This window comes from Patagioenas fasciata, chromosome 1 (assembly GCF_037038585.1).
Source record: "Patagioenas fasciata isolate bPatFas1 chromosome 1, bPatFas1.hap1, whole genome shotgun sequence".
NCBI classification, from domain to species: Eukaryota; Metazoa; Chordata; class Aves; order Columbiformes; family Columbidae; genus Patagioenas; species Patagioenas fasciata.
The window spans coordinates 111,417,074-111,430,190 of NC_092520.1; positions in this window are offsets into that span (position 1 = coordinate 111,417,074).

Genomic DNA, 13,117 nt, shown 5'->3' on the forward strand with positions numbered 1-13,117 from the left:
TTGCCTACCTCATTACATTTCTCTATCAGTTGAGCACATTTTTAATTTTCCTTTCCAACTTCACTTTTGTTACCAATATTAAAGATTATATTTATAAAGGGGATCCATTTCAGTGATGGATAAAATCCATTACTATCCCTCTACGTTTACAACTTAATTTTAAGTATGAAACTGAAACTTTTTACCAAGCAAAAGCATAGGCAGGTACTTCATCAGTACAAATCTGAGTACACATGAGGCCTTTTTTTTCAGCAGGATGAAATGAGAACAAGATACTGAATACAATCAGATAAGCATGCTCTAAGATGGAGGCAAGGCCACAGGGTGTCACAAGCTGGGAAACTGATCCAACTAAGAAAGATTGTTCTAAGATTAGAAGAAAAGCTGTAGTCACTTGGAAAAATGACCAATTACATCTCTTTAGGCTAATAATGCCAAATGACTTGTGCAGGCTGGGTCACTTAATCTCTCAAGAGTCATATGTCCTGTCCCTATCCTGTTATCAGATGTGTCTTTCTTATACATGTGAAATGTAGCCATCTATTGAAATACAGCTGGACACGGAGCAGGTACGACACTGGAAGAGAGGAAATGCAGAAGATGGAAACTCTCCAACCCAGCTGTTCTGTGAATAACCAGTCTCTGGCCCAGTATCACAGAAAACAGGTCCTTACACTAACTGGATTACTTTGGTCACTTGACCTTCTTATATGACAGAGAAATTGTTATATGCTAGCAATTTACCTGGTAAATCAATATACCTGTGCTGCATATACAGGACCCCAAATGTTCTTGAGTACTCTCACTACAGTCTATCTGATGATTTTATTTTAAAAAGTGTTTCGAAACAGACACTAGTTGGAGACGCTGTTCTAAGATGCTTTCTAGAATGTAGTCAAATGACCGCTTCCTCGGAAATCACTGCACTTCCTTTGAGTAATCATCAGTAACTTTTTAAAATGGAAACAGTATCACCTTTCAGCCAGTTTCTACTCTGTAATGAAGACAGAGTACAGACGTTTATGCATAATAACACATCCTTTCTCATCACCGGTGTAAATGCAGAGCTGACCTGTGGAAATCAAGCAGAAACAATTTGTTGCTCCCTGTAAAGACAATGACATAATATTGAAACAGATGGCTCTATCCCAGATTCAAGAATTGTTTCCAAATGCAAAGAACAAGGGTCTCCATTCTCAGAGAAAATACTCCCTGATGAATTAAACAGTGCAGGAACTAGAACTGTTCAGCTGGCCAGCATTTTCTACCGTCTATAGTGGAAGAGAAAAATCTCTGTTTGTCTTGAGCACGATGTATGTTAGAAAACTTTTTTTCACTCGTGACCAGGTGACACTGATGAAAATATCTGGCACTGATCTGCAGTACAGTTTCTGCTGTTGTTGTGTACTAAAAGCCATGACTGAAAGGAGATGCTGTTCTAACTGGATGGATGGAATAATCACAGGTGTAAGAAGAAAATGAATCTGTTTACTCTTTATATCTGACCAGTTTTTCTATAGTCACAAGACATACAGAATAATTAGACTCACCCACATACCTTAAATTCACCTGTGCTAGTAACAGGGGAAACATTGCAAATGACTTCCTTTCTCAGTGCTAATAGGAATCTACACATCACGCTTGAAGAGTTTTAGTCTTAAAAAATGAATAAGTTACAATATCTCATGTGGTACTTCATACTTAGCCTTTACAACACTTCTTTTGCTTTGAAGGGTTTTCTGACTAATTTACTAATCCTGTGACTGTCTGCATGTCTAGGCCTCTTCTTACTCTTATGGTCTGTTATGGAACAGGAGCCAAATGAAGACTGAGGATCATGGTCAGTGTGCATTAGTCACAGAGAAGGAAAGTATTTCTGTCTTAAAGAGTTTACAGTCCATCTGCATTTTAATGTCTACTGTTACACAGAATAGAAGCCATTGGAAGGCATCAGAAAATCTTCCACCATCTTAAAAAAACCAAAACACAAAACAAAACTCGCAAACACAATAAAAACCCACAAACAAACAAACAAACAAACAAAACAGGTCAGGGTCTGTACATTTTGTTCAGTGTGTTGATTCTGTTAGTCAGAATTGGTTAATCTAAACAAAAGAGCTAAACACAATGTAGCAGTTAGAGAAAATTCCATAAACTCCTGCATGAAAACTAATATTGTTTCTGTTATAGTTTGAATGAATCTTGCAAAATTCTGTTTGTTGCTGATAAATAGTAGTAGGAGATACAGATATGAGAGGGTAACAGCTTTATGAAAGCAAGGTACAAGCTTGGGTCAGCAACAGGAGAGAAAAAAGAGGGAGCAGAAGAGGCACTATATGACTACAAAGTAAAGTGAAGAACAGCAAGAAATGTGGTTTGTTTCCACAAGTATTTCTGGAGGGTTTGACTCTTTGCAAGTCTGTCAGTGCTGGAGTGGGATTGGAGTGCATTATGCACAGTGAGGCCTTGGGGTAAATAAAATTGCAACATGAGCAAATTTTTTCCATTTTCTCATGCATAAGCAGTAGAGAGATAATAATAATGATGAGACTAGTACATTGGGTGGTGTAATCTCTCCAGACATGAGACACTGCTGAAAGGAATATGTATTCTGAAACCTGGATGATTTTGATCCATTTACGTTGTTGTGGGCTGCCTGACCTCTTACTCTTTCTACAGTAAAGATATAACTATCTCTTTTAATTTTTTTCTTTCCTCTCTTTTATAATTCACATCTGATAGTTTTCCAAGAAAGCAGAACCATGAATGCTGGTCAGATCTTGCATATTTTTCTCCCCCTTTTCCAAGCCCCTTTGTTTACTCTTTGCTGTGCACTTACGGTGACACGTCCCATCTGGTTCTACTGTATTGCATGATCCAAGATAATACATAGTGCTGTTAGCAGTCAAAATGGGACACATTATAGTTTGTTCCCAGTGTGAGCTCCCAAGGACCTTAATCTTCTGCTTCAGAATTCTGAATAATTTTTAATTTCTTTTTAAGTTATAGATTGGTGAGAATCCCAGGGAACTCTATGTTTCCACATTAGGGATGTTTCTAAGCGCAAGCAAGCTTGTTTACAACTAATTCAGGGAGCTTTGTATCATATATATCACGACCGGGCTGAAGTTCAGGTGAGTGGCTCCGTGTTTCTTCCTGAACCACCCAGTCTCATCACAGCTACTTTGATTATGCTTCAGTCCTGTCCCCGGTCCTGCCTGGTACCCTCCTCTTGTGAGGGAGGGGCATTACCAGGGTCCCTTTAGGGCAGGTTTGTATTGCTGAGCTGTGGAGAAAAACAATCGTGGCAGAGGAAAAGGATAGAGCCTGTAATAAGAAAAAAACACCCTCTGGTTTTTGTGTCCCATACTTGAGTTTGGAACCATCATATTTTGAACTATGACTCACCGGTTTTGCTTTATTGCTGATAGTCCGTGGCTGGTGAATTTTATGAGTTTAATAAATCAATTAACTATATGCAAAGTGAAGCAAAGCACATAGTTTTTAATCTCTACACACAACAGGAATAGATAATGTAATGAGACACTGTCATGTCCAAAAGCACGTAAACTAATCTGACATTACAGGCATAACCATTGCACACACACATACACACATACAAAAACAAGACTTCCTGCTTTTGTTTATCTTATTTCCCACGTAGTTTGTTTATTGCTGTGATTAGTTTATTAGTCAAGTGGAAGCACTGTGCTGGGGCCTTGCCACAGAAATCAACCATCTTGTGGGACTTACAGAAATATCTGAGCCCAGTCAGGGAACAGACCCCAAAGGAACTCAGTGTGATGGTTACATAGCACAGGGAGAGAAATCTTCCCTGGAGGGTCCTGCTGAGGATTACACCCTCCCACAGATGTCTTGGTCGTCTCATAATCCCTAACCTCTGACTTGCCTCTGATCTCTGACTCCAAATTTTTTAAACTTCAAGTAAGAGGAAGTTTAGGGAAGAACAATAATGAAAAGTCATTTCTATTAAAGTAAACCATTTTCAGCCAGTTTAATGCAGCCGTTAAGCAGAGCAGTAGAGGAGACCTTGGGAGGGAAGCGTAGATGTCTTTAATCTTTCTGCTCTATTTTTCTTATCTCCACCACACCTGCTGAAGCAAACAAGATGTGTTTCCAGTATGCAATTAACACTTCACATGCTGTAGTTGAAAAAGTGGAGAAATGCTTCATTGTTTTCATTCATTGAACACTCTTAATTAATGTGATATATATATATAATATGAAATATTCCCTCCATATACATACAGGTTTGTAAATGATAGGGTTGGTTCCAATTCAAAAGTTGATCTAATTTACCACTTCTCCCCCCACCCCTCACCCCCCCAAAAAAGATTATTTTATTACAACCCTGTAGTAATCCTGTAATACTATAGTAAGGAGATGGTTCATATATCCTTTCTGGTTCTGCCTTTTTATAGATTTAAAATATAATTTCAAATTAAAATAACTTAAAGTATAAAAGTATAAAGTGTAAAAGAGACTGGCATTCTTTACAAATAGATATTGTGTTGTTTGTTTGTTTTTACTTTTGTTACAGACAAAGCTCTAAAATATGCATTGTTTTGCTTTATGTATCTATTTTTATATAGCTTCTGGGTGAAAGTGAAACATTTCTACTCATTATTTTTAAAATGTAATATTTCAAATAGATTCCATATGTAAAACAATCCCCATCTTCATCTCTTCCCCAAGGTATTGCACTTTCTTTTGTTCTATTGTGGTTTCTTTATAGTATGAAAAAGAGAAGAAAAATATGCAGGTTCCAGAAATAAGAACAACAATAATAATAAATTTTTCATTAGTATTGAATAGCTTAAATTAAGTAAGACCTGTTAAAAAAACCCCAAAAACTTGTAAGAATGTTTGAAAGAAAAAGCATCACAAAAGAGATTTTTTTTCAGTTTAGCAGGAATGAGGGAATGTAAAACGTCAAACGTCCATCATTATCTCCAGGAATTTGTTTACAAGGCTATGAATAGAGCTATTTGAAAACTGTCCCAAGTGTTTGGCTTTTGAAGGCAGATTTAGCCCTTCCAGACCACAGTTTTTGCCATGTTTCATATGATTATTTGTGCACAAAACTGTACTGTTGTATTAATAATTGGCGTAACTTTTGTCATTTTACAGAACAAAAGTAATAAATGTCATCACCACTAAAAATGTAATTAACTTAATGATGTCACATCCTTTTAAAGTCACTAGTAGTCTGGATTATGCCCTTTCCTTGTTGATACATTAGAACCATGATGTAAAAATGCACCATTGACTTATCAGGAAAATATCATTTAAAGAGTGCTTTATCTCTTTTACCACTTTGACCTCTCCCTCCCAACCATAACTAGTTTACTGTAGCTGTATTCTTCCTCTCCTAAAGCAGAAGCAATTAATCTACTTTCAAGATTTACAGAATCTCATAGTTCAAAAAGTACATTTTTTTTTTTTTCTTAGAATGGCCTTGTTGTCATTGTGTGATTGAAAAATGATCCAAAACACTTTATCAAAGATCAAACAAACACAAACTGCAATTACCATTCACTAAGTATTTGGCCTGGGCTGAGTCATCCCATCATGTACTGGGCTTGTGAGCTCAGTATAATCTCTGATTAGTGCTGGCGTGTGGCACCCACAGGTTTAATTAGGCAGCAACATGTCTGTATAATGGAGTTTGAGTTTAGCAATAGATAGGTATGGTGATGGCCTTCTTGTTTTGTTGCTGTGGTAAAGACTGGGCTTTTAAAAAGCACAAAATAAGCTAAGAGTAATTATCACAAACCAGAGGAGATGGACGATGTGGAGCTTATGAATTCTAATTTAAATTAGGAGCTTCTATGTGGAATTTCAAACTCCAGTGTCAATATAGCGTTGGGTGCCTTCACTGCTGTATTTCTTCTGGCATACCTGGCTGAAATTCAATGGAGTGATGACACAGCTCTAATAATGGAAAGTCATTACCCTGAGGAAACCTCATTCAAAAGAAACTAAATGGGGCTATACAATAGCTAAAGCTTGCCAGGGCAAGTTTTATCTGACTTTTTTCAGAGAGCCGGAGTTCAGAGCAGTAGAATTTCTCCCTGAGGCAGAACCAAGGAATTACATGTCATTTTGCAACCTGTTAACTAAAAGTGATTTCAAACCTGAGGACTTTTTGCTTCTCTCATAGTAGGATTAACCAAGGAAGAAGAAAAAATGCTGTGTAAAGAGGAGAGTGTGAGATATTCAAGAATATTCAAAAAAGGATCCAAAGAACAACTACCACCCCAAATCACACATAGTTCAGATAGAAAATACAAAAGGATTCTGACATAGGAAAAAAAAAACGAGGGAAGGAAACAAGAGTCATGTGTGTTTATTATTTTGTCTAGTTCTGTATCCTTCCTGTGCTGACTGAAGTAGTGGATAATTGCATTTAGAAACCCATATACATCTTGGGCATCTGTTAACTTTCATCTGTCCTGTATCACTGAAGAGTAACATGTTAATCCAGCAGGCTGCAGGCTAGGTTTAAGGAATTCATTGTGTTTAAATCACTGTGGTGTCTGGAAGGTTAGGACAGCCTAGGACAGCCTAGGGGCCATTTAGCCCCGTTTCTGTGAAGAGATAACAGATAACATATTTTATCTAAGAAGCGTGTCAGAGGTGCCAAGGATGGGACAAAGACCAGTAGACCAAGAGAAGATGAAGCTCATATGTCTATCCTAGAGGTTCCAATACAGCAACCTGGCTAGTGTTCAGCTAGGGTTAACCCCATCAGTGCTGAAACAATAACCAAGAACAATGGGGAAAATATGTATTCACTGTAGTAAGTGAGCTTGCAAATTGCATTCTTCTTAAGCTCTTGGCCTCAGACTTGGACTTTTTATTTAAATAATGTATTGAAATGCTACCTTATTTTTTTTTTACCCACTTGTTAATCAAGAAAAGCCTCTTACTGAAGTGCAAAGAGTAACCAGTTGAACAAATAGACACATTTTTAGTTGTTTTTTTTTTTTTTTTTTTTTCCTAAGCTATTTCCTTCAGAAGTAAGAGTTCCACTTAGTCAGAATTAGCTGTGAGTTTGGGAAATTTTTTTCAAAAAACCCATTGACCTTGCTTGTTTCCATCTCCTACAAAGATTTTTCCTACTTTTCTGTGAACCTGCTTCCCTATTAATTATTCCTCTTGGTGATTTGAGCTGGTTTAAACTCTTGTGTATCAACATCAAAACAACTTGCCCATAGAGGAAAGGAGTGTGGATCTAGCCTTCAAAAAGCAGGTGTCAGTGCTTCTCAGTCACAGTAGCACTTTTTTTCTGAACTAGAAGCTTCTCATGTTTGTCCTGGCCTTCGGGCATTAAATGGATCAAAGAGGAGGACTGCAGGGGATGATGCTTGTCTGAGCCACTTGAACACTGGAGCACATGATCACACGATTAGCTGATCATCGTATTGTCACTCGTGCCACTCATATTTAGGAGCTAAATATAGGTGGCAATGTTCACATCAGCCCTGTGCTACCTGACCAGTTCTTGCTGTGAGAGAGGACACTACCATCATAAAGTTGTGAAAACAGAAGTTGAAGTATTTCAAAGAGCAGGCACTCCTTACATATGCACAACTTTTTACTGTATCTTTTCCTCTTGTTTTTGCATTGTCTACATGGAAATGTCTCTTACTTCATGGTTATGCTCTCATGTGTAGTGTGTAGATACTGAGGGACTCTGTTGAAGTTGGTAGGACTGGTTCCTTCTGTAGCTAACTTACACATTTCTACATGACCTAGTAGTCTACCAGCCAAGTTTCTAGGCAGTACTCAGACACTAGTTTCACCTGCAAATGTAATACTGGGCATAAGATGTAATGTGAAGGGCTCAGAATCCCCCTTCTGGGGAACAGATGTCCCCTCACATCACCATACACTCACACAAGTATCAGTTTTCTTCAGATATTTTCAATGCTTGTGTAAAGGTAGGTGCTACAACATGGCCTTGGAAATTTTTTCAATGTAGTCGTGAATTAAGTTAAATTTTAGATATTGTAAAGCAGATCTTTGTCTTAATGACCTAGTTATTTGTTAGTTCTGTTTTTTGCTCTATCATCTAAACAATTTTAAGTGGTAGTTCGCTTGCATATAGTTCACTCAGTGCAAAAGAGAAGAGGCTTCCTCTTCCCTGTCCTTTGACCTACCTTTGATTTCTAGTCCCAATTATATCTCATGCTTTGTAGTGGGTTTTTATTTATTTATGACACTTATTCTGTGATCTTTCTGTCTTTCTAACATTTAATGTCAGAATGAAGTCTTTCATGGTGTTGGGAACCTTCAGCCTCAGTCCCGTTGTGAATTGAAGGGAGGAGAGCATGTGGTGAGGGCAGCCGGAAATATCCTTCTCATGCTTATACTGGTAGTAAGCTCAGGGTGTGCCCCTGCACCATATATTGTGGGAAACAGGGAAAGGCAATGATGTAAATCCCCATTAGGCCACAATTCCTGTGCTGCTGCTGCTTCTACTGCAGTGTTAGCATCATTACCTTTCTATTGTAGCGCTACAGCTTCTTTTCAGCTCCCAAAATGTGCTGTATGGTGCCAAAGAGGAGAAAAGGACCCTCTGCACTGTAAAGGGGAAAAGCTCAAGAATGAAAAGCAGAACAAGTGCAGGGGAGGACCCCCAGGGTGGTGGGGCTGGAGCACTTGCCCCAGGAGGAGAGGCTGGAGGAGCTGGGCTGGATCAAGCTGGAGAAGAATTGGCTTTGGGGCTGTGTCTCCAGCTCAGTGCTTGGAGAGTGAGACTCAAACATCATGCTTGCTTTCTCCACAGTCCCATTCAGGTGCCAAACACAAATCACTGCATTCTTTGAGGCACTCCTGTGGGCTGCCCAGCTGCTTACACCACACTGTACCAATGAGATGGAAACCCAGACCTGTCCCTCTTTTGGGGGGCTGGCAGGAGGCAGGAGGTGGCGTTCTCTGCTCTACCAGATTTCTTGTCTGTGTAAAGTCACTACATTATTTTCTCCAGGTCAGTTTGTATTGCCTTGCTGATGGGCGTTGTGCTTGGCCAACAAGTTAAGTCCTGTATGCGAATCCCTTTACAGGATAAGTTTAATTCTGAATGCATGAAGACCCATTGGGCACAAGAGAGGGCTATATTGTAATGAAACCAGACCTGTATTCCCCAAACCTGAGCAGATACTGACCTTCATCAACCCTCTAGCTCAAAACTTAGGATGTTAACCTTAGAGTGTGAACAGAGAAAACAAGAGCCAGAAAACCAGTTGGGTTGTGATCTCTGCTTAAGTGAATAAGTAAGGATTACTAGAAAGGCCCACAAGATACATCGCTTTGTATTTTCTACAGCCCATTGTTTAGGCCCAGTTGTTTGCAGAGGGGTTATAGTAGTCTCCGCTATCCAGCTAAAACATTAGCTCCCACGAAACAGGTGATGCTTCTAATAATGAGGATTAGGATCAGATGTCCCCTCTCCTGTTCTGTTTTGCCCATTTCTCTTTGGAAATATAATGAAAAAACAATCTATTTTGTTTCAGAATCAATAATTTTCCATTTCTTTGGACTGCAATGAGTTGAAATGAGTCAACTTTCAGGTAGTGATTTCACAGGTACTCTAAGAAACAGACAAAAATGAATTGCTTTATCATTCATCTCTTTCGCAATCTGAAGAACCTCACAAAAGGACTAAGCGTGGTGATGTCAGCGCCCTGCAGGGGCTGGGGACCCCTTGGGGTCTGGGACCACTGGGGGCTCCCAGCCCCAGCCAGGAACAGGCAGCTGAGGGTCACAGGGGCAGCCCCAGCCCCAGGTATTGGACACATCCTTGGGGATGGGGATGGGCCAAAGCTGGGATAGGCTGTTGATACATGGGTGAGGATCAGGTTCAGGCCTGCTGATGAGGACTAGGGTGAGACATGGCCCTGGGATGGCCATGTGGGTACTCTCAGAACCCCGACTGGCAACATGGTCAGTGTGTGTTGGGCTGTCATTAAGCGACTGGTAACAAATGGTAGGTAGAGAAGCAATGGGGTTTCCCCATCTCAGGTTAAAACCAGATATAGATCAGAGCCTTGCATGTCCCAGATTGCATTATCTCCCGAGCAAATTTAGTGCTGGCTGTGGGCCAGGAAGTAATTTTCCAGCCATTTTTCCAGCTGCAGACTGGAGTGCCTTGAATGTAGCCTTTATACTCCTCTAACATCAGGCCCTGAAACAAAGAGTATGTGTGCTCCACAAAGACATTTTGTTACAGCTAGGTGGATTGTATTTACAATTGGGATTACAGTACATGGGAATCAAGACACAGAAATATAAACGAGAAAACCTCTTTCTGATGATACTGAATAAAATAACCCCCATAGGAATTACTGTATACTTACATAGTCAACATGTGGCTCACTGGGAAAGTTGAAGGTATAATTAAGTCTCATAAAGGTCCCGGCACATCTGCAGTTATACCCATGAGTCTGTTTCAATATAGTACAAAAAAATGCTATGTTTTTTTAGAGCCACGTTGATTTTAGAGTTGCCATAGAAATTGCTGGCATCTCAATACTTTTTTTTTTCATAACAGCACAAAATCCAGAGATTTCAAAACCTTTCTTAGAATGGAAATTCCAAAATTCCTAGGGAAAAAAATTAAAAATAAATAAATCTGGAGTTGATTGAAATGTTTTATTTTGCTTATTCAAAGCATCACAATGGTTTGTGTTGATTCATTTCAACACTGAGCTGCAGATCACGACTGTGCATTGTCTTGAGAGAGCTGTAGTACCAAATCTCATTCCTTCCCACACTGTGAGCAGGGTCCCTGGCTTGACTCCATCCTCTGTAATGCATTCCACAGGGCTTCCAAGATAAATCCTACAGTTTTGTTCGGAAAGGTGTTATATGCATTACAGGAAACAAATAATTTCAGCAAAAGCATGAGAGACAGGAAGTCCACATGTATAGAACACAGAAGCTGTAAAACATTAGGAAACAGTTGCTATGTGTTTGTTTATTCATGCCAACTCAAAGAAAACCAAAAACCAAGCAAATCTTTGGAGTCATTCAGACCACAAGCACTTTCTGATTTGTATCCAACCACTCAAAAATGAAGTATCCAACTTTGATCTTTAAGAACGTTTTTTTCTTTTAAACAAAAATTCTGCAACATTAAGTTCTTTAAAAAGCATCCAAAACAAAAGGTCAGGTGACAGACTTACAGCCATGTCTTCTGTCCAGGACCTCCGACAACAAAATGGGTGAAATGCCTTGGAACCCAGGAATGGAAACTTCAGCTCCACACAAGCATTGTCCTCTGCTCCTACCTTTCCCTCTACAGCCTTTGGAGCTCCTTTTTTGCTTCTCTTCAGCTGGAGGCTGCTTCCAGCCATGGTGAGGGGTGCCCTCGCCTGTTTCAGTCCAAATGAGTCAGACAAGTCCAATTATTTAAGGTATTTCAATAACTTGATTAATTTTGAGTGAAGTAGGTGGGAGAGCCTTTGATGACATCAGAGCTGGCAGATGGGATGGCTGGTGGTTTGCATGGAGAGGCAACAGTAAGCAGCCAGGAGCAGGGTTTGAAACTTCTTTCACTGGCACAGCTACAGCTGGGATAAAACCATTTCTAGCCATATTTCACTTAAGTGCCAGGTGTGTTTCTACTGATTTGATTTAAAAATTAACAAATAAAGTTTTAAAAATTAAAAATACATCTTAAAAAATTCTGCTTTTCTAGCTTACCTCATCACCAGCTATTCCAAAATAAATAGCATTGATTGAACAAAGATGTACTTGCACTGAAAAAAAGACCCAGTGAAATAATATTAACACATGGTGTCCTTCTGTGGCTATGTTGTAGGTTTTTGGGTTTTTTAATGTAAGTAAATCCACTGTGCATGTGAATGTGACTGTCTTCACTAAAGCATCAATTGATATCTAAAAGCTGCTAACTATACTTAGTGCTGTGGACATTGGTGAGTATCCAGAGCCCCTGCATATTGTACTCTTCCTTCTGATGGACAAATACAGAGTTAGGAGAACAACTTCGGGAATCTTAGACTACATTGGCTGAATAGGGAGCTCAAATACAAAGGTGAGAAACTCTACTTTTCAGACCAGAAGAGGTTCCCCATTTTGAATCCAAAGCAGTCTGTAGATTTTTGCTACATTTTCTGAATGTGTGGGTTGTTTTTGTTTTGTTTTGTTTTGTTTTTTTAAAGAAAATATTTTAAAATAAAAATTTTGGAAAACACAAATATCATCTCCTTTTAGAGAATCAGGCTTGTGCGTAACAAAGAAGCCTGGCATTTATATCAAATGAGTGTGATTCTTATTTTCGTTCTCAGAGTAAGGTTCTGGTAAGCATAGCTATTCAGGTGATCTCTTGCAATTCAGAGGACTGCATAATCCCAATATTTATTAGTGTGCCACTGTCAGATGAAGATATTCCTTATATGGATAAGACATCTACAAGGAATGTATACTCTTAATAACTACAGTGCTCACTTTGACAAATACCAGCTGTGTTTGAGTTTGCAGGCCCACTGTGCTGTCCAGAGCCTTACAAGGCACTGTAATTGGTAGTTGGTGGGTGCGAAGAAGCAGAAGTATTCCTTCATGTCTCAATTTGACTTAAAAAAAAAAAATTCAGCATCAGATGATTTAGCTTGGATTTTGTGTTTTATCAGCTCATGATAATGTACTCCCTGCAATCTAATTCTGTGGGTATTTTACATCTTGTATGAGCCAGAAACATTGGATGTCCTTTGGAATATATCATGTAATACTCCCAGGTAATAAAAATGAAAAAGAGGGTAAATACTGTAACTTAAAAGAGTTTCAGAAGAGTGTACACTCCTAAACAGGTCTTTGTTTTCTCACCTGATTTGTCCAGTGTATCCTGCCTTACTATGTGAAGGCATTTCTTCTGCTTCCCTGTATGGACCTATAAATATGTTGCATTTTGTGGAATATTTTGCCTCATTCTGATGCCTCATTATACTCATGACAGAACACTACCAGTAAGAGTGGGACAACTCCCTACCCCAGCACCAATGACTCCAGAAATCCATTTATTACTATTTTTGCGTAGGTGTCTTTGTCTACAACTATTTGGGTTGCCGTT